The sequence below is a fragment of the Dromiciops gliroides genome, chromosome 5, assembly GCF_019393635.1.
Source record: "Dromiciops gliroides isolate mDroGli1 chromosome 5, mDroGli1.pri, whole genome shotgun sequence".
Classification (NCBI taxonomy): domain Eukaryota; kingdom Metazoa; phylum Chordata; class Mammalia; order Microbiotheria; family Microbiotheriidae; genus Dromiciops; species Dromiciops gliroides.
The window spans coordinates 164,738,573-164,760,257 of NC_057865.1; the positions used below are offsets into that span (position 1 = coordinate 164,738,573).

The window sequence follows — 21,685 nt, forward strand, 5'->3', positions numbered from 1 at the left end:
AGATGCCACTTCTTCCAACTATCTTTTAAGTTAAAACCCAGAATTTAAGATATGTTTTGGCAACTGGTTGAATATGTGGGGGAAGTAAAAGTGAGGAGTTGAGAATGATTCCGAAGTGGTAAACTTGTGTAACTGTGTGCTCAACTGAAACGGGGACATTTGGAAGAAGGCTGGGTTTATGAGGATAGATGAGTTCTATTATGGAGATGTTAAGTTTGGGAGGCCCATAGGATATCCAGTTTGAAATATTCAGTAGGTAGTTGCTGATCTTATTATATCATCTAGTATTCATCAATCTCACCAGTATCCCTTTGAATAAAAGTCAGGGCTCTATTTTCTATTGGATAGTTATACATAGCACCTTCCCTGGGTTTCTTTTCCCAACCTCTACTCATATTGACATGTTGGGTCCTCGGAGGGTGGCTCACTACTCTTCCCATCAAGTTTTGTCATCCATTGTCCCTGAAGGCCTGGGGTTTCTCATGACCTCCAATTTGTTGTACTCTCCCCAATATCAATTAACCAGTTGACATCACTCAGCTTTTACAAATGGATATTTACCGAGAAGGTAACAGAACAGTAGTTACAAACCAGGAAGCATACTCTCCCCTGGGGACAGGAGGCTAAACTTAAAGTGGTTGAAACAAAATATTTCCTCCCAACATGGGAGCACAGATATAAGATCCCTGGGGAGTGTGGGCTCAGACTTGAAGCAAAAGTATGAGGCATACATTTAGGAACAGATGGGGGGGGGGCCAAGGAATACCTTACAAGTCCCAGTCCTGGGATTCCTTTCTCCTATAGAAGAATATTCACTGATCTTGTTTTGGGGAGCAGCATCAACTTTGATCAACTACCAGCATCTTTAAAACTGGGAACACTGAGTCCTGCACGTTTCCCACCATCTCTGTGGCTATGCTCTTTCTTCTGTGGCTCATGTGGATCCCATGAACTGAACTAGTGATTCCTTCTTTCTCTTTTTTACCCCTGGCTCTCAGAAATGTTTCTGTTATGTGTTATTTGTCTAAGTGGGATGGTACAACAAACCAGTTCAAATGGAAAACAAAAAGCCAGGCTACCTGGAACTCAAGATTAAAATCTAACCTACCTGGCTTTCAGGAGGTGATGGATTTGACAGTAGTGATTAATATAGAATTCAGTTAGTTAGCTGGGGGGGGGATGAGATTGGGGAAGGCAGAGTATGGCCAGAGAAGGATTGATTGACCTGGGAAAGAACCAAAGTGTGGATGAATCAGAGAACATAAGGATTGTGAAGAATAGATTTAGAAGAAGTAAGGCACAGGAAAATATGCAATCATAGAAAATAATGACCAGATAGAGCAAATTTAGAGTTCTGAATCAAAGCAGTGGAACACTTGTGGGTGATGGTAAGATGAAGGGTATAGCCATCCCTGTGTACAATCACAGTGTTCCCTAAGAATTAAACAAGATTAAAAATAAGAACACATCAATGACACCTTCGAATATCACAAAGATAAGCCGGAAGGGACTATACAGGTCATCAAATGTTCCCTGACACACCTAATACAATTTATAGCAAATTATATACTATAAATTTATAGTAAAACAACCTCTCTGGCCTAAATAAGTCATATTGGAAAGCCTTATTGTCCAATCAAGTCTATGAAAGAAAAATGAAAAAGTAAAAGGGGGGGAAATCTTCCATAGAGTCACACAATGCTGGCCCAAATAAAGATTCCAAATGAGTGCCCATAATATACCACCTAGAGCCTCCTTCACGCATTGGTCCCCAAAAAGTCATTCGAGGTTCAAAATATTTTATGAGACAGCCCCACATATATATTTGCTTTTACTAGGCCACTGAGACACAGAGAGTCCTATTCAAATCAGTTCATTTAACATCCTTGGGCCTCTGAAAAATGAGGGGCTTGGACTACATAACTTCTGAGGTCCCTTATAGCTATGATCCTATGCTCCAGAACCTAGCTTCTTAAACTGTGGGTTGTGAGCCCATATGGGATCACCTAACTGTATATGGGGAGGTCATGAAAAATTTGGCAACAATAAAATGTTATATATACCTATTTTATATCCCTATATACCTGGGGTTACATTAAAATTTTTTGGGCAAAAAGGGGTCACGGGTGGAAAAGGTTTAAGAAGCCCTGCTAGGAGACTCCATAGAAGAAAATTGCAAAGCAATTAGGTGGAGTAAGATTTTTATCAACCCTTCCTATACCTTTGGTTTTCATGCAAATCAACTCAAGAGCAAGACCCAAATAGGTCTGGGTAAAGTTGGTGAAGATGGAGACCTTTTCCCTACTTCCCTCCAACAACCAAAGTTATAATGGTATCAGTAGCAATGGGATTAGTGGTAGTGTCTTAGTGAACACTTTCTTTTTCTTTTTTAAATTTTGTTTATTTTTTGCAGGGCAATGAGGGTTAAGTGACTTGCCCAGGGTCACACAGCTAGTAAGTGTCAAGTGTCTGAGGCTGGATTTGAACTCAGGTCTTCCTGAATCCAGGGCTGGTGCTTTATCCACTGCACCACCTAGCTGCCCCTTAGTGAACACTTTCAGAACCATAAAATGGACCATAAAAGATTTGGGGAGAATGCTAACAAAACCCCATACAATATTAATAAAACACCAGGACAGGAAGGAGAATAAACATTCTTAGAGCACCTATAACATGCCTGGCACAGTGCTAAGGCTCTTTACAATATAATTTGACCCTCATAAAATCCCTTCGAAATAGATGCTGTTATTATCCCCATTTTGCAGTTGAGGAGACTGAGACAAATAGAACTTAAGTGACTCATCCAGGGTCACACAATTCTAAGGCAGATTTTGAACTTGAGTGTTCCTGACTCCAAGCCCAATGATCCAATTTGTCACCTAACTGCATCATCAATGCAGAACCCACTCCTGTAAGGCAGCTATAGAAAGGCAAACACTTCCTTACCAAAAAGGAGGAATCCTGAGAGAGATCCTCAGAGCACATGACAAGCAGGTCAAAATCCTAGAGAAATCATATTGGAACCAGCAGGCATTACTTCACTGAGCAATGCTAGAGGATGTACATGCCATTGGACTTGTTGAACATAAATGAATCTGTTTTTTCTCTGGATGGAACTTATGTAAACAGCCAAGATCTAAGAGTACTCAAAAGATCCTCTTTGCTGCATGAACTCAGCCTGTTAACAATATGTTGACAAAGAAGCATTGAATGAATGGTTGAGTCATGAGGACTTGTCTGTGGACATGGAGAACTTTATGATGGACCAAGTCATTTTCTTTTTTTTTTTAAATCCTATTTCTGATTAATGTTATTATGTGTATATATATATATATATATATGTGTGTGTGTGTGTGTGTGTGTATATATATATATATATATATATATATATATATATATATATATATATATATATATATAACCTATATCAGATTACCTGCTGTCTAGGGGAGGAGGAAGGGAGGGGAGGGAGGGAGAAAAATTTGAAATTGTAAAGCTTGTATAAACAAAAGATGAGAACTATCTTTACATGTAATGGAAAAAAAATAAAATACTTTATTAATTAAAAAAAACATTAATCCTCTTTCTGCATTAGTCATGTTATAAAAGAAAAATCAGAGAAATGATGAAAAACCTCAAAATAGAAAAAACAACAGCACCAAAAACAAAAGAAATAGTATGGTTCATTCAGCATCTATACTCCACAGTTCTTTTTTTTTCTGGATTTGGAGATCCTCTTCTATCATGAGTTCCCTGGAACTCTTCTGTACCATTGCATTGGTGAGAAGAATATAGTCCATCACAGTAGATCAACACTCAATGTCGATGATACTGTGTACAGTGTTCTTCTGGTTCTGCTCATCTCACTCATCATCAGCCCACACAAAACCCTCCAGGTTTCTCTGAACTCCTCCTGCTCATCATTTCTTACAGCCCAATAGTATTCCATTGTATTCATATACCACAACTTGTCCAGCCATTCCCCAATTGATGGGCATCCCCTCAACTTCCAATTCCTTGCCACCACATAAAGAGCAGCTATAAATATTTTTGTACATGTGGGTCCCTTTCCCCTTTCCATGATTTCTTTGGGAAAAAGACCTAAAAGTGGTATTGCTGGGTCAAAGGGTATGCACAGCTTTATCGCCCTTTGGGTATAATTCCAAATTGCTCTCCAGAATGGTTGGATCAGTTCACAGCTCCACCAACAATGCATTAGTGTTCCAATTTTTCCACAGCTTCTCCAACATTTATTATTTTCATTTTTTTGTCATTTTAGCCAATCTGATAGGTGTCAGGTGGTACCTCAGAATTGTTTTAATTTGCATCTCTCTAATCATTAGAGATTTAGAGCATTTTTTCATATGGTAATAGATAGCTTTGGTTTCTTCATCAGAAAACTGCCTGTTCATATCCTTTGACCATTTCTCAATTGGGGAATGACTTGGATTCTTATAAATTTGATTTAGTTCCCTATATATTTTGGAAATGAGGCCTTTATCAGAAGTACTGGCCATAAAGATTGTTTCCCAGCTTTCTGCCTCCCTTCTAATTTTGGATGCATTGCTTCTGTTTGTACAAAAATTTTTTAATTTAATGTAATAAAAATAATCCATTTTGCATTTTATAATATGCTCTATCTCTTGTTTGGTCATAAACTGTTTTCCTTTCCAAAGATCTGATAGGTAGACTATTCCTTTCTCTCCTAATTTACCTATGGTATCACCTCTTATGTCTAAATCATACATCCATTTTGACCTTATTTTAGTATAAGGTGTAAGATGTTGGTCTATGCCTAATTTCTGCCATACTATCTTCCAGTTTTCCCAGCAGTTTTTGTCAAATACTGAGTTCCTATCCCAGAAGCTGGAGTCTTTGGGTTTATCAAACACTACATTACTAGTGTCATTTACTACTACTGCGTTTCCTGTGCCTAGCCTATTCCATTGATCTACCACTCTATTTCTTAGCCAGTACTAGATAGTTTTGATGACTGCCGCTTTATAGTAAAGCTCCAGGTTTGGTACCGCTAACCCACCTTCCTATGAATTTTTTTTTTCATTATTTCCCTGGATATTCTTGATTTTTTGTTTTTCCAGATGAATTTTGTTATTATTTTTTCTAGCTCTATAAAGTAATTTTTAGGTAGTCTGATTGGTATGGCACTGAATAAATAAATTAATTTAGGCAGTATTGTCATTTTTACTATATTAGCTCTGCTTATCCATGAGCAATTGATATCTTTCCAATTATTTAGATCTGATTTGATTTGTGTGAAAAGTGTTTGGTAGTTGTGTTCAAAGAGTTCCTGGGTTTGTCTTGGCAAGTAGACTCCCAAGTATTTTATATTATCTACCGTTACTTTAAATGGAATTTCTCTATCTCTTGCTGCTGGACTTTGTTGGTCATGTATAGAAATGCTGATGATTTATGTGGATTTATTTTATATCCTGCTACTTTGCTAAAGTTGTTAATTATTTCAAGTAATTTTTGAGTTGATTCTCTAGGATTCCTTAAGTATACCATCTTATCATCTGCAAAGAGTGATAGTTTTGTTTCCTCCTTGCCTATTCTAATTGCTTTAATTCCTTTCTCTTCTCTGATTGCTAAAGCTAACATTTCTAGTACAATATTAAATAATAGGGGTAATAATGGGCATCCCTGTTTCACCCCTGATCTTATTGGGAAGGCCTCTAATTTATCTCCATTGCTTATGATACTTGCTGGTGGCTTTAGGTAGATACTGTTTATTATTTTCAGGAAAGCCCCACCTACTCCTAAACTCTCTAGTGTTTTTATTAGGAATGGGTGCTGTAATTTGTCAAAAGCTTTCTCTGCATCTATTGAGATAATCATATGATTTTGGTTGGTTTTCTTATTGATGTGGTTAATTATGTTAATAGTTTTCCTAATGTTGAACCAGCCCTGCATTCCTGGTATAAATCCCACTTGGTCTTAGTGTATTATCCTGGTGATCTCTTGCTGTAATCTCCTTGCTAATATCTTATTTAAGATTTTAGCATCAATATTCATTAGGGAAATTGGTCTATAATTTTCTTTCTCTGTTTTTGCTTTGCCTGGTTTTGGTATCACCACCATATTTGTGTCATAAAACGAATTTGGTAGAACTCCTTCACCTATTTTTCCAAATAATTTGTATAATATTGGAATTGTTCTTTAAATGTTTGGTAGAATTCACCTGTAAACCCATCTGGCCCTGGGGATTTTTTCTTAGGGAGTTCATTAATGGCTTGTTCAATTTCTTTTTCTAATATAGGTTTATTTAAGGATTCCTCTTCAGTTAACCTGGGCAGTTTGTATTTTTGTAAATACTCATCCATTTCATTTAGATTGTCAGATTTATTGGCATACAGTTGGTCAAAATAATTCCTAATTATTGATTTAATTTCCACTTCATTGGTGGTAACATCGCCCTTTTCATTTTTGATACTGGTAATTTGGTTTTCTTCTTTCTTTTTTTTAATCAAATGAACCAATATTTTATCTATTTTATTGGTTTTTTCATAAAACCAGCTCTTAGTTTTATTGATTAATTCTATAGTTTTTTTTGCTTTCAATCTTATTAATTTCTCCTTTAATTTTCAGGATCTCTAGTTTAGTATCTAATTGGGGATTTCGAATTTGTCCTTTTTCTAGCTTTTTAAGTTGCATGTCCAATTCATTAATCTCCTCTTTCTCTTTTTTATTCATGTAAGCATTTAGAGCTATAAATTTTCCCCTAAGTACTGCTTTGGCTGCATCCCATAGATTTTGGTATGTTGTCTCATTATTGTCATTCTCTTGGATATAATTATTGATTGTTTCTATGATTTGTTGTTTGGCCCATTCATTCTTTTTTTTTTTTTAAAGTGAAGCAATTGGGGTTAAGTGACTTGCCCAGGGTCATACAGCTAGTAAGTGTTAAGTGTCTGAGGCCGGATTTGAACTCAGGTACTCCTGACTCCAGGGCCAGTGCTCTATCCACTGCGCCACCTAGCTGCCTCCCATTCATTCTTTAGAATAAAATTATTTAGTTTCCAATTGATTTTCATTTTACTTTTCCCTGGCTCTTTCTTACATGTAATTTTTATTGCATCATGATCTGAGAAGGATCCATTTACTATTTCTGCCTTTCTACATTTGACTATGATGTTTTTGTGCCCTAATACATGGTCAATTTTTGAAAATGTGCCATGTACTGCTGAGAAAAAGGTATATTCCTTTCTATCCCATTCAATTTTCTCCAGACATCTATCATGTCTAACTTTTCTAGTATTCTATTCACCTCTTTCACTTCTTTCTTATTTATTTTTCAGCTAGATTTATCTAATTCTGAGAGGGGGAGATTCAGGTCCCCCACTAGTATGGTATTACTGTCTAATTCTTCTTGTAACTCATTTAACTTCTCCTCTAAGAATTTGGATGCTATACCACTTGGTGCATACATATTTAATATTGATATTACTTCATTATCTATAGTACCTTTTATCAAGATGTAATTTCCTTCCTTATCTCTTTTAATGAGATCTATTTTTGCCTGCACTTTGTCTGAGATAAGGATTGCTACCCCTGCTTTTTTTACTTTAGCTGAAGCATAATATATTCTGCTCCAGCCTTTTACCTTTACTCTGTGTGTATCTCTCTGCTTCAAATGTGTTTCTTGTAAACAGCATATTGTAGGATTCTGTTTTTTAATCCACTCTGCAATTCGCTTCCATTTTATAGCAGAGTTCATCCCATTCACATTCACAGTTATTATTACTGACTGTCTATTCCCCTCCATTCTATTTACCCCCTTTGTACTTTTCCCCCACTTCTTTTACCCTATTCCTCCTCACCGACGTTTTACTTCTTACCCTGCCTCCCCAATCTGCCCTCCCTTTTTATTACCCCCCTCTCTTTTCTTTACCCTTTTCTCCCTTGCTTTTGTCCTCCCTTCTGTCAGTCCCCACCCTTTCCCTTCCCCTTTTGCTTCCCTAAAGAATGAGTTAAGTTTCTTTATCCCAATGAATGTATATGTTATTCCCTCTTTGAATCAAATCTAATGAAAGCAGGGTTGAAACAATGTTCATCCCTCCTTTCTTTCCTTCTATTGTAATAGGTTTTTTTTTCACCTCTTCATATGATATAATTCACCCTATTCCACCTCCCCTTTCCTCTCCTCCCCATAAACTCCCTTTTTAACCCCTTAATTTTCTTTGTATCATCCCATCAAAGACAATTTATATTTATATCCTCTGTGTAAAGTCCTTCTCTCTGCCCAAATACATTTACAGTTCTTAAGAGTTATGAGTATTATCTTCCCGTGTAGGGATATAAACAGTTTAACCTAATTGAGTAACCTTTTTTTCCCCCTCTGTTTACCTTTTTAAACTTCTCTTGAGTCTTGTATGTTAAGATTGAATTTTCTATTCAGTTCTGGTCTTTTCATCAGGAATGATTGAAAGTCCCCAGTGTCATTAAATGTCCATCTTTTCCCCTGAAAGAGAATGCACATTTTTGTTGGGTAATAGATTCTTGGCTGCAATCCAAGCTCCTTTGCCTTCTGGAATATCATATTCCAAGTCTTGAGGTCCTTTAATGTTGAAGCTGCCAGGTCCTGAGCAATCCCGACTATGGCTCCATGATATTTAAATTGCTTCTTTCTGGCTGCTTGGAGTATTTTCTCCTTCACCTGATAATTCTGGAATTTGGCTACAATATTCCTTGGAGTTTTCCTTTTGGGGTCTCTTTCAGGGGGTGATCGGTGGATTCTTTCAATGATGATTTTATCCTCTGATTCTATGATATCAGGGCAGTTCTCCTTAATAATTTCCTGGAATATGGTGTCTAGATTCTTTTTCTGGTCACGGCTTTCAGGCAGTCCAGTGATTCTCAAATTGTCTCTCCTGGATCTGTTTTCCAGTTCAGTTGTCTTTCCAATGAGGTATTTCACATTTTCTTCTATTTTTTCATTCTTTTGATTCTGCTTGACTGATTCCTGGTGTCTCATGGATTCCTTATCTTTCAACTGTCCAATTTTAATTTTTAAGGCATTGTTTTCTTCAGTGAGAATATGCACCTTTTTTTCTATTTGGCCAAATGAATTTTTTAAGGCATTGTTTTCTTCAGTGAAATAATGCACTTTTTTTTCCATTTGGCCAGATGAATTTTTTAAGGAAGTGTTTTCTGCAGTCAATCTTTGTGCTTCCTTTTCCTAGCTGCTGATTCTTTTTTCATAGTTTTCTTGTTTTGCTTTCATTTCTCTCCCCATTTTTTCTTTTACCTCTCTCAATTGATTTTTGAAATCCTTTTTGAGCTCTTCCAGGAAGGCTTTTTGTTCTTGAGACCAATTCACCTTCCCTCTTGAGGCTTCACATGTAGGCAATTTGAGGGTATTGTCCTCATCTGAGTTTGCGTTGACTTCTTCCCTATTGATACAGAAGCTCTCAATGGTTAGGGCTCTTTTTTGCTTCTTACTCATTATTGTATCTTATTTATTTATTTTTTAAGTTGAGGTCTGCTCTGGGGGCACCAGGGTTCCTGTTTTGGGCTTCTTGTGCAGGGGATATAGGTGCTGTGTGACCAGCTTTTTATTCTGAGGCCTTTATAGTGTGTGTAGTTCGCCCCCCTGCACTTCCTGTCTGAGTGCGCTCGGCCAGGCGCCCGATCCCGCCTGTCCTGTTTATGGCCCTACAGCTGGAAGCCTGCCCTCCCAGCCAGTGCAGGTAGGTTTTTCCACTGTCCTTCTTGGCCACCAGATTTTTGAGCCAGGTTCCAGGGGCCTCAGTTGTTTGGCTGTGGCCTGCAGCTCCTACTGACTTGCCCCGACCCCCTCGGCCCTAACCCTAACCCTAACCCCCCCTCTGCTCCCAGAGAGCCCTCAGTTTTAGGAAGTTTTCCCTTAGATGGGGTTACAATTTGCTCTCTACAGCTTTCACTTGTTACTCTTTTACTCTCTGGGATCAGACAGGACAAGTCTAATCTCTCTTTCCAATGACAGCCTTGCAAATCCTTGAAGACAATTGTTGTTCTCCCCAAGTCTTCTCCAGTCTAAACATCTCCAGTTCCTGTAGCTGATCTCATAGGGCAAGACCTGGAATTTCTTCATAATCCTGGCTCCGCTCCTCTGATCACTCTCCAGCTTATCAATGTCTTTCCTAAAATATAGTACCCAGGACTGAACACAATTCTGCAGATGAGGGCTGACCAGAGTAGAATATTTGTATTTGTATTCTCAGCAGTTAGGTGGTACAGTGGATAGAGAGCTGGGCCTGGAGTCAGGAAGACTCCTCTTCCTAGGGTTTAAATCTGGCCTAGGATATTTATTACCTGTGTGACCCTGTGTAAGTCACTTAACCTTGTTTGCCTCAGTTTCCTCATCGGTAAAATGAGCTGGAGAAAGAAATGCCCAACCACCACAGTATCTTTGCCGAGAAAACCCCAAATGTGGCTAAGAATTGGAAATCAAAGGAATGCCCATCAGTTGGGGAATGGCTAAACAAGCTGTGGTATATGATGGTGATGGAATATTATTGTGCTATAAGAAACAACAAGCAGGATGATTTCAGAAAGGCCTGGACTTGTATGAACTGATGTATGGTGAAGTGAGCAGAACCAAGAAAACATTGCACAGAGACAGCAATATTGTTTGATGAAGAACCGTGAATGACAACTATTCTCAGCCATACAATGATCCAAGACAATAACAAAGGAACATTGGTGATATATACTATCTGCCTCCAAAGAAAGAACTGATTTTGATTGAACACAGACTGAAGCTTTCACTTTCATTTTTTTTCCTTCTATTCAAGTTTTCTTATACAAAATGACTAATATGGTAATTACATAATTGCACATTTATAACCTATATCTGATTGCTTACCACCTCAGGGAGGGGTGAGGGGAGGGAGGGAAGGAGGGATAGAATTTGGAACTCAAAATGTTAAATAAAAATGTTTGTTATTATTATTATTTTTTTTTAGTAAACAATGTTTAATATGGTCTTATTTGCCCTGAGAGAGGTGATGCCCGATTTGGAGGAGTAATTGCTATATCCAAATAATCTCCTATCTGGAACTTCTGAGACTGTAGGGTCATGGGGTCATTAGTTCCCTTTCTGCCAGACATTGTACTGCCGATCTCTTTCACTCTAAAACCAGGTCTTTTAAGATCTGTAAAAAACAATAGCAAAATTGAAGTGTGTGCCCTTCTTTCTACCTTTTGGGCAGACCACTTTTTACTAAACTAGTCAATTCTTTCAAGGTTGCATCCATCCAGGTGTAGATCTACAGCTCGCTCGAAGGCACATTTCCTCGGGAGAACTCTTCCACTCGGTGGTGTCAGCTGTTATTGGTGGTGAAGACCCACAGGAGCAGCGGGCAGTCTTCTCCTGGTCAATGGTCCGGTTCCTTCTTAAACTCCTCCTGAGTGACACTGGACTCCACTGCCATCTTCCTCCTTCAGCTTCCTAGACGCTCACTGTGACCTCCGACCCTGGCCGTGAGCATGAATGAAGTCTTCTTCTTCTTCTTCTTATTTTTTTTTTGCAGGGCAATGGGGGTTAAGTGACTTGCCCAGGGTCACACAGCTAGTAAGTATCAAGTGTCTGAGGCCGGATTTGAACTCAGGTACTCCTGAATCCAGGGCCAGTGCTTTATCGACTGTGCCACCTAGCCGCCCCCCTTCTTATTTTTTAAAAGACCACAATATAGCTTTAAAAAGAATAAATTGGAAATAATCCATAGAGGGAGGCACTAAAGTTCAGGGTGATCAGGAAAGGCATCCTGTAGAAAGTGGGATTTTATCTGTGACTTAAATGAAGCCAGGGAAATCAGGAGATGGAGGTAAGAAGGGAGAACATTCCAAGCATGGGAAAATACCTAGAACAGGGAGAAATGGAGGGTGTTGTGGGAGGAACAGCAAGGAGGCCAGTGTCACTTGATTGAAGAGGATTGGGGAGGAGGGAGTGGAATATAAAGTGTAAAAAGGCTAGAAAGGCTAGGGGAGTTTTTGAAAGGCTTTCAATACCAAACAGAAGACTTTTAAAATTATTTAATCTGTGTAGGGTACCTACAGCAGTAGAGAAGTTAGGGAGAAGGGAGGGTTTGTGGGGAAAGATGATGTTCAGTTTTGGACAAGTTGAGTTAAAGATGTCTATGGAACATCCAGCCCAAGATGGCCAACAGGCTGTTGAAAATGTGAGATGAGGGGTCAGCAGAGAGGTTCGGGTAGGATAATGATTTGAGAATCATTGGGATAGAGGTAATAATTGAATCTATTGGAACCAATGAGATTATCAAGTGAAATGATATAGATGAAGCGGAGGAGAGGGTCCAGGAGAGAGCTCTATGGGACTCCCATGGTTAGTGGGCAACACATTTGACAAGTGGTCATCGAGCCTTTTTACCTTTCTCCAGTACTGTTGCTCCTCTCCCATTCTGCATCATCTTCCAAAAATCACAGACATTAGCTTAACAATCATATCTATCAGTACTCTCGTTACCCTGGAATGTAATATTCTGGGCCTCGTGATTTAAATCATAAGTAGCTCTGTTATTATTTTCTCCATATTTAGTTTAGCTTTCTAGGTCATGCTTTTGTTCTATCCTTTCCAGTCCAAAAAGCATTCTCTCTCTCTCTCTCTCTCTCTCTCTCTCTCTCTCTCTCTCTCTCTCTCTCTCTCTCTCTCTCTCTCTCCCTCTCTCTCTCTCCATCTCTCTTTCTGTGTCTCTGTCTCTTCTGTTTCTGTCTCTCTCTGTCCCCCTTATCATTGCCTTTCGGGTTCCCAATGCTATGATTTTATATGGGCAGCTAGGTGGCACAGTCAACAGAGTGCCCAGCCTATGAGTCAGGAAAACTCATTTTCCTGAGTTCAAATCTGACCTCAGACACTTACTATCTGTGTGATCCAGGGCAAGTCACTTAATTCTGTTTACCTCTGTTTCCTCATCTATAAAATGAGCTGGAGAAGAAAATGGCAAACCACTCCAATATCTTTGCCAAGAAAACCCCAAATGGGGTCACTAAGAGTTGGACATAACTGAAAATGACTCAACAATAATCTTTTGTATTCATTCAGTTATCTGCCCTTGCTTCTATCTTCCATGCTTTTTTAAAAAATTAATTAATAAGTTCCCTGTGAAGACATTGGTATCTTTGGATACCCCTCCCCTTTCTTTCTCATAGTTATTTGTGATATACATGGTCATGAATCATTCATGTTTCATTTTGGGGTAGACAAATTTTAATTCAGACCAAACCTGAATCACCCTGTTAAAGCTCACCCTAGAATCATCTTGGCATGGAGGCAAGCGTGGGTTCTCAAAGACTACATCCATGGAGCACAAGCTCTGGCAGGTCTTTTATGCTGGAAGTGCTTGAGGGATGATAGATTTAGAGCTGGATAGAACCCCCACCCCCATTTTAGAGATGAGAAAAATGAGACTCGAGTGGGGCTAAATGACTTACCCAGGGTCATACAACCAACAAGTGTCAGAGGTGGGCTTTGAGCCCAGGGCTTCTTGACTCTAGAGCCAGTACCTTACCCACCTTACCCACAGTACCATCATCATGTCCCTGGCTAAATCCAGAGAGACTCATTGCCTGGCCACTTGATGGTAGATTCTTTGTCCCTGATGACCCAGTCATGTGAAGCACCTTGCTGCTTCTACAGTAATGGTGTCAGGAGAGCAGGAAAAGTGCCAGAGGTGAAAAGAATCAGATGTTTTTAGACCACCTATCCACTTTCACTTACTTATTGTTACACTAAATGTGATACCCTTGGCCAGTGATGGATGAAAGGACATACAATTGGAGGAATTGAATGGGATCATCTCCCAGACCAATCATGTAATGATGAAGAAGCAACCAGAAATTTTTGCACCTGAGGTAAGTAGAAGGGAGAAAGGTGTGGCCACTGGAGACAAAGAGGTGCCCCCTGGATCAGGCTACTGCCACTGTAGGGGATGGAGCCAGTCAGCAGAGGGAACATGCCTCCCAAAGGGTATTGTCAATGTTTTTTAAGTGTCCCATCCTGAGACAAAGCCCACCTTTCCTCCCCACCCACTCTGCAATTACTACCTATGTAGGGACCAATTTTTAATTGGGGAGTGTTAGCTAGGCTGCTCACCGCAATATTGGGGCAAGGAAGGAGACTGACAGCCTCCCTCAAAACAGAGCAGGTTTTACTTAACAAGAATGAACTTTAAAAACCCCCCCAAAAACACAAACAGGATCAGCAGGATTAAGGGAAAGGAAATAAAATGGGGGAAGGGAAATGATACAACCTGAACACCCCCGCCCAAGAATCAGCTGAGAACACACAGCAGTGTCCTGTTGCCTTCCAGCTTCAAGCTAGAATGGCGAAAAACCTCTCTTCTTCCCAGCAGACCGCAGGCTGACCACACACAGCCCCCAGCTAATTGGCTGACCGCTCTGACAGTCACATGACTGTCCTCACTGAGCTTCCAATCATTATAATTTTGCCAGGCCCATGTAGGTGTTGGGGACTGGTGATGACATGAGGTGCCAGCGCCATGGCAACAACTACAACCAGTGGGTGGAGCACCTTGCCATTTGCAGATTCCCAGGCCAGTGCACGCGCGCCAAGGTTTTTAAAAAATTCTAGCCAAAAGATGGGGTCATAAAAACCTCAAATAACCATTAATTCTTTATACCTGTCACTTGCTTTCCTCTGGGACTACTTTGAAAAGTGAAAATAATACTTATTTATTAAGTGCCCACTATAGTGCTGAGCACCATGATAACACAAAGATAATCAAGATAAGGTCTCCCAGGCAGCCAGATGGCGCAGTGGTAAAGCACTGGCCCTGGATTCAGGAGTGCCTAAGTTCAAATCCGGCCTCAGACACTTGACACTTACTAGCTGTGTGACCCTGGGCAAGTCACTTAACCCTCATTGCCCTGCAAAAAAAACAAACAAAGATAAGGTCTCTACACTCACCAGCTACTGTGAACTTATTTGGGCTTAAGGAGAGGGGTCAAGGTAGGCAATGCAGGTATTTCCCTTCAAAGTGTGAAAGAGCAGAACATCTCCATGGCTCTCACCTACTAGAAGGCTCCTAATCCATCTCAGTGAAAAAAAAAATGAGGTGAAAGATGTAGCAGAAACCAGGTAAATCTGAGGGGAGAAAAAATTATCAAGAAAGGGTGGGGGGGGCGGCGGCTAGGTGGCGCAGTGGATAAAGCCCTGGAAAAAAAAAATAAAGGGTAGGAGAAGAGGGTCTTTCCCCCTCTCAGAAGAGACTCTGGCTCTAAACTAATAAGGAAGAGACTAATTCTTGGGGGAACCTGATCCTTAAAAGAGAGAAAGCCAGGCTTAAATCTGTCCCTGTATCACTATGCCCCCAACCCTGGACTAGATCTCAAGGGGAAATCTCTAAAACAAAACTTTTACAGGGTCATGTTAAGAATGTCCCTAAAAGGGATTAACAAGGTTTCTTCTACAAGTGGTACTTGGTGTCAGTCGGGTGAAGTAGATAGAGTTCTGGACTTATGTATTCAGGAAGACCTGGGATTGAATCCTGCCTCAGATATTTACTAGCTATGTGACCAAAGGCAAGTCATTTAACCTGTTTGCCTCAGTTTCCTCATCCATAAAATGGGGATAATAATAACACCTATCTTGAAGGGTTGTTATAAGGATCAAACGAGATAATAATCATAAAGTACTTAGCATGGTGCCTAGCATAAAGTGAGCAGGTAGGCTTGCCTCTTTAGTCCTTTAAGGTTCCAGATGCTCCTGTGGCTACTCATGTCCTCTGAGAAGAGGTACCATGGCAGGAATCCCTTTCTACTGGGCAGCCACTATGGATGTAGGGACTTTTGAATCCACAAGGTGGCTGTCAAGCTGGAAATCATACATTTCTCAGGATCACTCGTTGCCTGTGCTAAGGGAAGAAACACAAAAGCAGAAGATGGTAGCCAGAGACTCAGGCTCAACTAGGCAAACACACACTGATCAACAGTGCCATGTGCTCAGGTTGAGAGGGAGAAAAATGCCCTACCCTCCTTGCTGGAGTCCAAAGAAGAACTGATACTAGATGCTTCTATAGCAGAAGTAACCCCCCCCCCATCCCACCCCACCCCCCGCCTCACCCCCTACAAAGAGGAAGTTGAAACCCATTTTATTGCTACTCTTATAGCTTTTTTTTTTTTTTTTTTTGGTGAGGCAAGGTGACTTGCCAAGGGTCACACAGCTAGTAAGTGTCAAATGTCTGAGGCTGTATTTGAACTCAGGTCCTCCTGAATCCAGGGGCGGTGCTCTATCCACTGCGCCATCTAGCTGCCCCTACTCTTATAGCTTTTTGAAGAGTGCAGGCTACTTTGCAAGAGGCCATTCCTCTATGAGGCAATGCCCAGTCACAGGAACCAGGGAGGCCAATCAGGATCGATCGGACATGTCACACAGGACATGTCACACAGGACCTTTAGCAAAGGGCCAGAGAGCACACGGCCCTCAGAATGAGACTAAATTACAAGCCCAACTTCATGGGAAGCACCCTTGTCTACCCTCATTAGAGTATTTTTGTGACTTTTGAATTTCACCCCCATTTAAATCACCTATTCTTTGCAAAAACATGTTGCAATCCTTAAGCACTAGATAAATACCAGCTATTATTATTACTATTATCATTTTATAGGTGAGGAAAACGAGGCTCAGAATGATCCACTGAATCATTCATGGTCACATAGCTAGTCCTTATAAAAGAGGAGGTTTGCAAACAGATGTCCTGATCAGGGGTCCATTTCTCCTTTCACTAGACCGTGCTTGTCTTCCTATGTACGACTGTGAATAGGAACTTATGTGAAGAAGTTGAGAACGTTGGGATGGAGTGAATGGGAGCTTGTGAGAGCTCATGGGGGAGTCATAAAAAAGATTAATGGCTTGGAAACCAGGACTCATTAAGAAAAGTTAAGGGCAGCTTTCTAGACAGTTAATATAACGATCTTTTAGAAAATATAAGCCAAGCAAAATTCTGGAAAATTTACATAAGTTCCCCCCGTATTACTGTCTGTACATGCAGTCCTTCTCTCGGCTGTCTCACAGATTCCCTTCAGCCACCCTTTCATACATTCTGACACACAAACCCCACTCATACAGATCCCTCTTCACAAGTTCTCTAATGCCGGTCCCACTCAGTCCCGCTCACCTTGAGGATGAGGGGAGGAAGATGGAGCACATTTTAATTATCACTGAGGCAAGGTGCTCTTCCTTCTGGAGCTCAGGAGAGAATCTGTAAAGTGTACAGCTCCAGCAGTGCATCCTGGGAGTCAGGGCCATTCGTAGGGGACTGGAGCCCCCCAACAAATCATATGTACTTTCTCCAATCCTCCCTCATCCCTGAGCATTTTTTTTTTTTTTGCAGAAGAAATCTGTTTAAATTGAATGTAGTAGTGCATGCTTGACAGGAAAAAGAAGTCAGGCAAGGGCAGTTGAGGATTGTGAAATGGCGTATCACACATTATATTGTACTATATTTATTGGTGAATGTGTCATATTGTTAGATTGTAAGCTTCAGGAGGGTAGGTACCCTCTTGTATATAAAGTCTCTCCCCTGGCAACACAACAGACCCGGATTAAATGCTGGATGAACTAAAGAGGGGCAGAGCCATCACACCCATTTGTCTTAGATTATTGGTACCCTGAGGACAGGTTCCAAGTCTCATTTATCTTTGTATCTCTGGTGAGGGTGGGAAGCAGTTGGTGCTGATTTCATGTTCAAATATGCATGTATCTTTTGTTTGTCTTTTAAGCACGAACTGGTGAAGCTACTTTCTTTCCTCTGCCTCCTGGCTGGCCCAGGAGTGGATAATGTATCTGTGGATGAGGGAGATGGGAGAGATAGGGCACAGCTTGCTTCACATTAGAGCACTTATACCAAAGAAGTTTGGGAAATTAATGAATTTTGGAAAACAATCTGTGTTCCACTTATACAATACTGGAGGATTCCCTTATGAGTGGGATGAATGATAGGGCCTCTGCCAGGGTAAAATGCCATACTCAGCATACTAAAAAGATAAACATGTGATGAACCTATGAGTCAGCAGTCATACCTTTCTCTCTCTCTTTTTTTTAAACAAAATGTGCAACTTAGGTTTAGAATCAAAAATGATTGTTACAACCATGTAGTTCCAGCATTTTTCAAATGTCCTGTAAAATCAACCATAAGCTTTCAAATATGTATCTAGCTACTCGTGCACCAACTTACACATTTGTACAGTTCCAGAATATTTGGACAACCCCTGGCTTCCTTAAGACTCAACTGAAACATCTCCTCTCCTTCAAGGAAGCTCTTCCTAGTCTTCCCAGCTATTGGTGCCATCCTCTCTAAAGTTATCTTCTACCTACTCTGCATTTATTTTCTATGTTCTGATATATTGTCTCACCCGTGAAACTGTACAGGCAAGGATTGTAATTCCGTTTTCTCTGTATACTCAAATCTTAGTAGAGTGCCTGGCACACAGTAACCACTTCATAAACCTTTGTTAATTGTTCATTGATTGATAAAAAAAACCAACAACTTCAGGGAATAACAAAAGAAATCATGGAGAGCAAGGAGAGCAATTTCATTAACAGAAAGAATAAGTGACGGGGTAATGGGGAAAGGAGTTAATCAAGGAAGTTGGGGATAAATAGGTATCACATAGGAGAAGATGAGCTGTTTGGGGAACTCACTCATTCTATCCAATGACCTTTAACAAGTGTCTTTCATATGTCCAAAGCACTATCCTACAAAGTTGGGGGAGATATGGTTCCTATTCCTCAAGGAGATTGCAATCTAGTAGGAGGACTTTAGGATGGGGTGAGATTGAGGAGAAAATTGTAGGGGAGGAGGTTAGAGAAGAAGCTGAGCAGTGGTGAATAATATGGAGGTCGAATGGGAAATGGAAAATGCTATGGGTGCTCTCTTCCTAGAATCAAGAGAATTCCCTTCTGCCATTGTGGATATAACAGACCTTTTGCAACCCTTAGTGGTTACAATGGTCATGAGAAAGAGATTGGGTAACTCTTAACAGGGCTAGAAACAGCATTGCTCAACAGGGGAGTCTTCTTCATCACACATTCTTTCTGAGTTGCTTCTTAAGTGTTCTAAGCACTGTAGCCATTGTTTTGAATGGTGAATCTCAAGTTTGCTTTTAAGTCCCTATTGTTTGCCCCTCAGATTTCCTCCTCCTAGGTGTCCCTCCAATGCCCACTCTCCCTATGTGCCACTTCCATTCCCTTCCCAGACCAGGCACCGCCCTTCCAGGATTACCTTCCGTGTTTCAGACCTTTTTCTGGGCTTTTTCCTCCCACCAAACCTAGCAACCCTACGTCGTATCCTCCTAGGGTTGAATCTCTGCTTGGGAATTAATAACCTAGTCTGTTATCTAATGACTATTAATGTAGTGTGCCATTTAACCCAGGCAAGATTTCTGTGATTAATATCACTCGATATGTATAATCAAAGGGTCTTTGACCAAAGTTCTTGTTACATCTTTGGAGGGAATCTTGGAAGAATCTATGGGAGATGTGACACATGTCTGATGCTTCCACCTGTAAAAGGAGATGAATTCTACAACTATACGTTTGCAGAACAAGATCTGATTGGCATTGCCAGAGGGAGTTTCTTCATCACGAGTTCTCTATGACAAAGATATAGCAGGTCCTGCCCCTCTCCCTCACAAAGGAAGATTCAGCTGGAAGAGAGTGGTGAAGTCAGCCGTTCTTAACCTGAGATCTGTGAAGTTTTCTTAATATTTTGAAAACTGTATTTCAATATAATTGTTTTCTTTTGTAATCCTATGTATTTTGTTTGCGTGGAAACATTACTCTGAGAAGGGGTGCATAGGCTTCATCAGGCTGCCAAAGGGGTTCAGGAAACAAAAAAAGATTCAGAACTCAGGTTAGATGAGTGCCCACAGAAGAAGCAAGGAACTTACATTTTCATGGAAGAGACAATGATTAAGGTGAATAAAACTTTCTTATGGTGTGTGATCGAGTCATGGCCAAGTGCTTGAGATCAAAAGACCTTTAGCTGTCAGTATGAGATTGGAAATAATTTTATTTGAGATATTTTTTTATGTCCCACCCCTACCTAACCTTGGGAAACAGCAATGAGAGAAGGAAAATTCCTGCTTCATACTTCAAGAGAGAATCCATAGCATTCCTCACCTCTGCTCAACCTCTACCTTATTCACACTGAGATCTTCCCAAGTAATTTATCATTGTCCCTAAGTTCTGTAGCACATACAGGAGCAGAAGGATGGGCAGATGGGTGGCTAGTTTTAGATGACATGATTTCATGGGCTGGGCTTGGATAAAAATCCTGGTGCTGACTCTTGGTAATGGTGTGTCTGAGGCAGAATACTGAGAAGCTTTTTCCTCATCAGCAAAATGGAGGTAATAACAGTTGCTCTACCTACCTTACAAGGGAGTTGTGAGTGAATCTCAGCTCTTTCACTTAGAATCATAGGTCTGGAGGCCATAACATGCTCATTTTACAAATGAGGAATCTGCAGTCCAGGGGAGTTCTGACTTTGTCCAAGGATACACTGGTTGAAATCATATGATATTTGAACCCAGGTCCCCTGGGTCCAGAGTCAGTCCTTATCCCACTGTACTATATTTTCTTCCTCGGAGGAGGTACCTGACCTCTCATATTCAGTTTCCTTACTTTTAAAATGAGGGGAAGTTGGACAGACATCCCAATGGCCAGAACGATATTTTTGGGAATCAAGAAGACCTGAGTCTGACTCCTACTTCACACACTTGATTGCTGTGTGATACTGGGTCAGTCATAGAACTTTTCTTAGCCTCAGTTTCCTCATCTGTAAAATGGAGGCACTAATAGCACCTATTTCTCAGGATTGTCATGAGCATCAAATAAGACTGGCATAGGGGGGGCAGCTAGATGGCGCAGTGGATAGAGCACCGGGCCTGGATTCAGGAGTACCTGAGTTCAAATCTGGCCTCAGACACTTGACACTAACTAGCTGTGTGACCCTGGGCAAGTCACTTAACCCCAATTGCCCCGCAAAAAAAAAAAAATAAGACTGGCATAGGCACCCGTCTTGTGGTTCCACTGGTAGGGGAACTCCTCTCTGAGGAAAGTCTCTCTACCAATGCAGGTAGGCATCTTTATAGTCTTAGAAAACTGCCTCGAGTACTGAGAGGTTAAGTGATTTGCCCAAGGTTATACAACCAGTATGAGTCAGAGATAAGGCTTGTACCTAAGTCTTCCTGCCTCCAACGCTAGCATGCTAGCCACCCAATAAGACAATATGTATAACGTTCTTCCCAAACCTTTAGCTATGGGAATGTATGTTATTATTATTAGTAATAATAATATAGACTATTGCAAGTAGGAATTGTTTCATACCTTGCATTTTTGTACTTGGCATCTATCACAGTTCCTGGAACATAGAAAGCACTTAATCAATGCTTGTTGGATGACTAAGCAGGTATTTAATAAATGTTTATTTGTTGACTGATTAATATGAGATTGTCTCCAAGATCCCTTCCAACTTGAAAATCCCATGGTCCCAAGTGCTTTCTAAACTGTAAAGTGTTATATAAATGTAAGCCATTGCTATTACCACAGCCACATAAAATCTGATTACCCACATTGAAAGGATTTTCATAGCCATTTTCCCATAATACTTAATGGGGTTGGAAAGTACCAAGCAGGTTTCTGTGTTG

General features: G+C 40.4%; 1 pseudogene; it reads right to left on the reverse strand.

Annotated features, from left to right (window-relative positions):
* Positions 1 to 10,974: 10,974 nt before the first annotated feature.
* On the reverse strand, positions 10,975 to 11,489 carry LOC122727536 (annotated as a pseudogene).
* Positions 11,490 to 21,685: the final 10,196 nt, after the last annotated feature.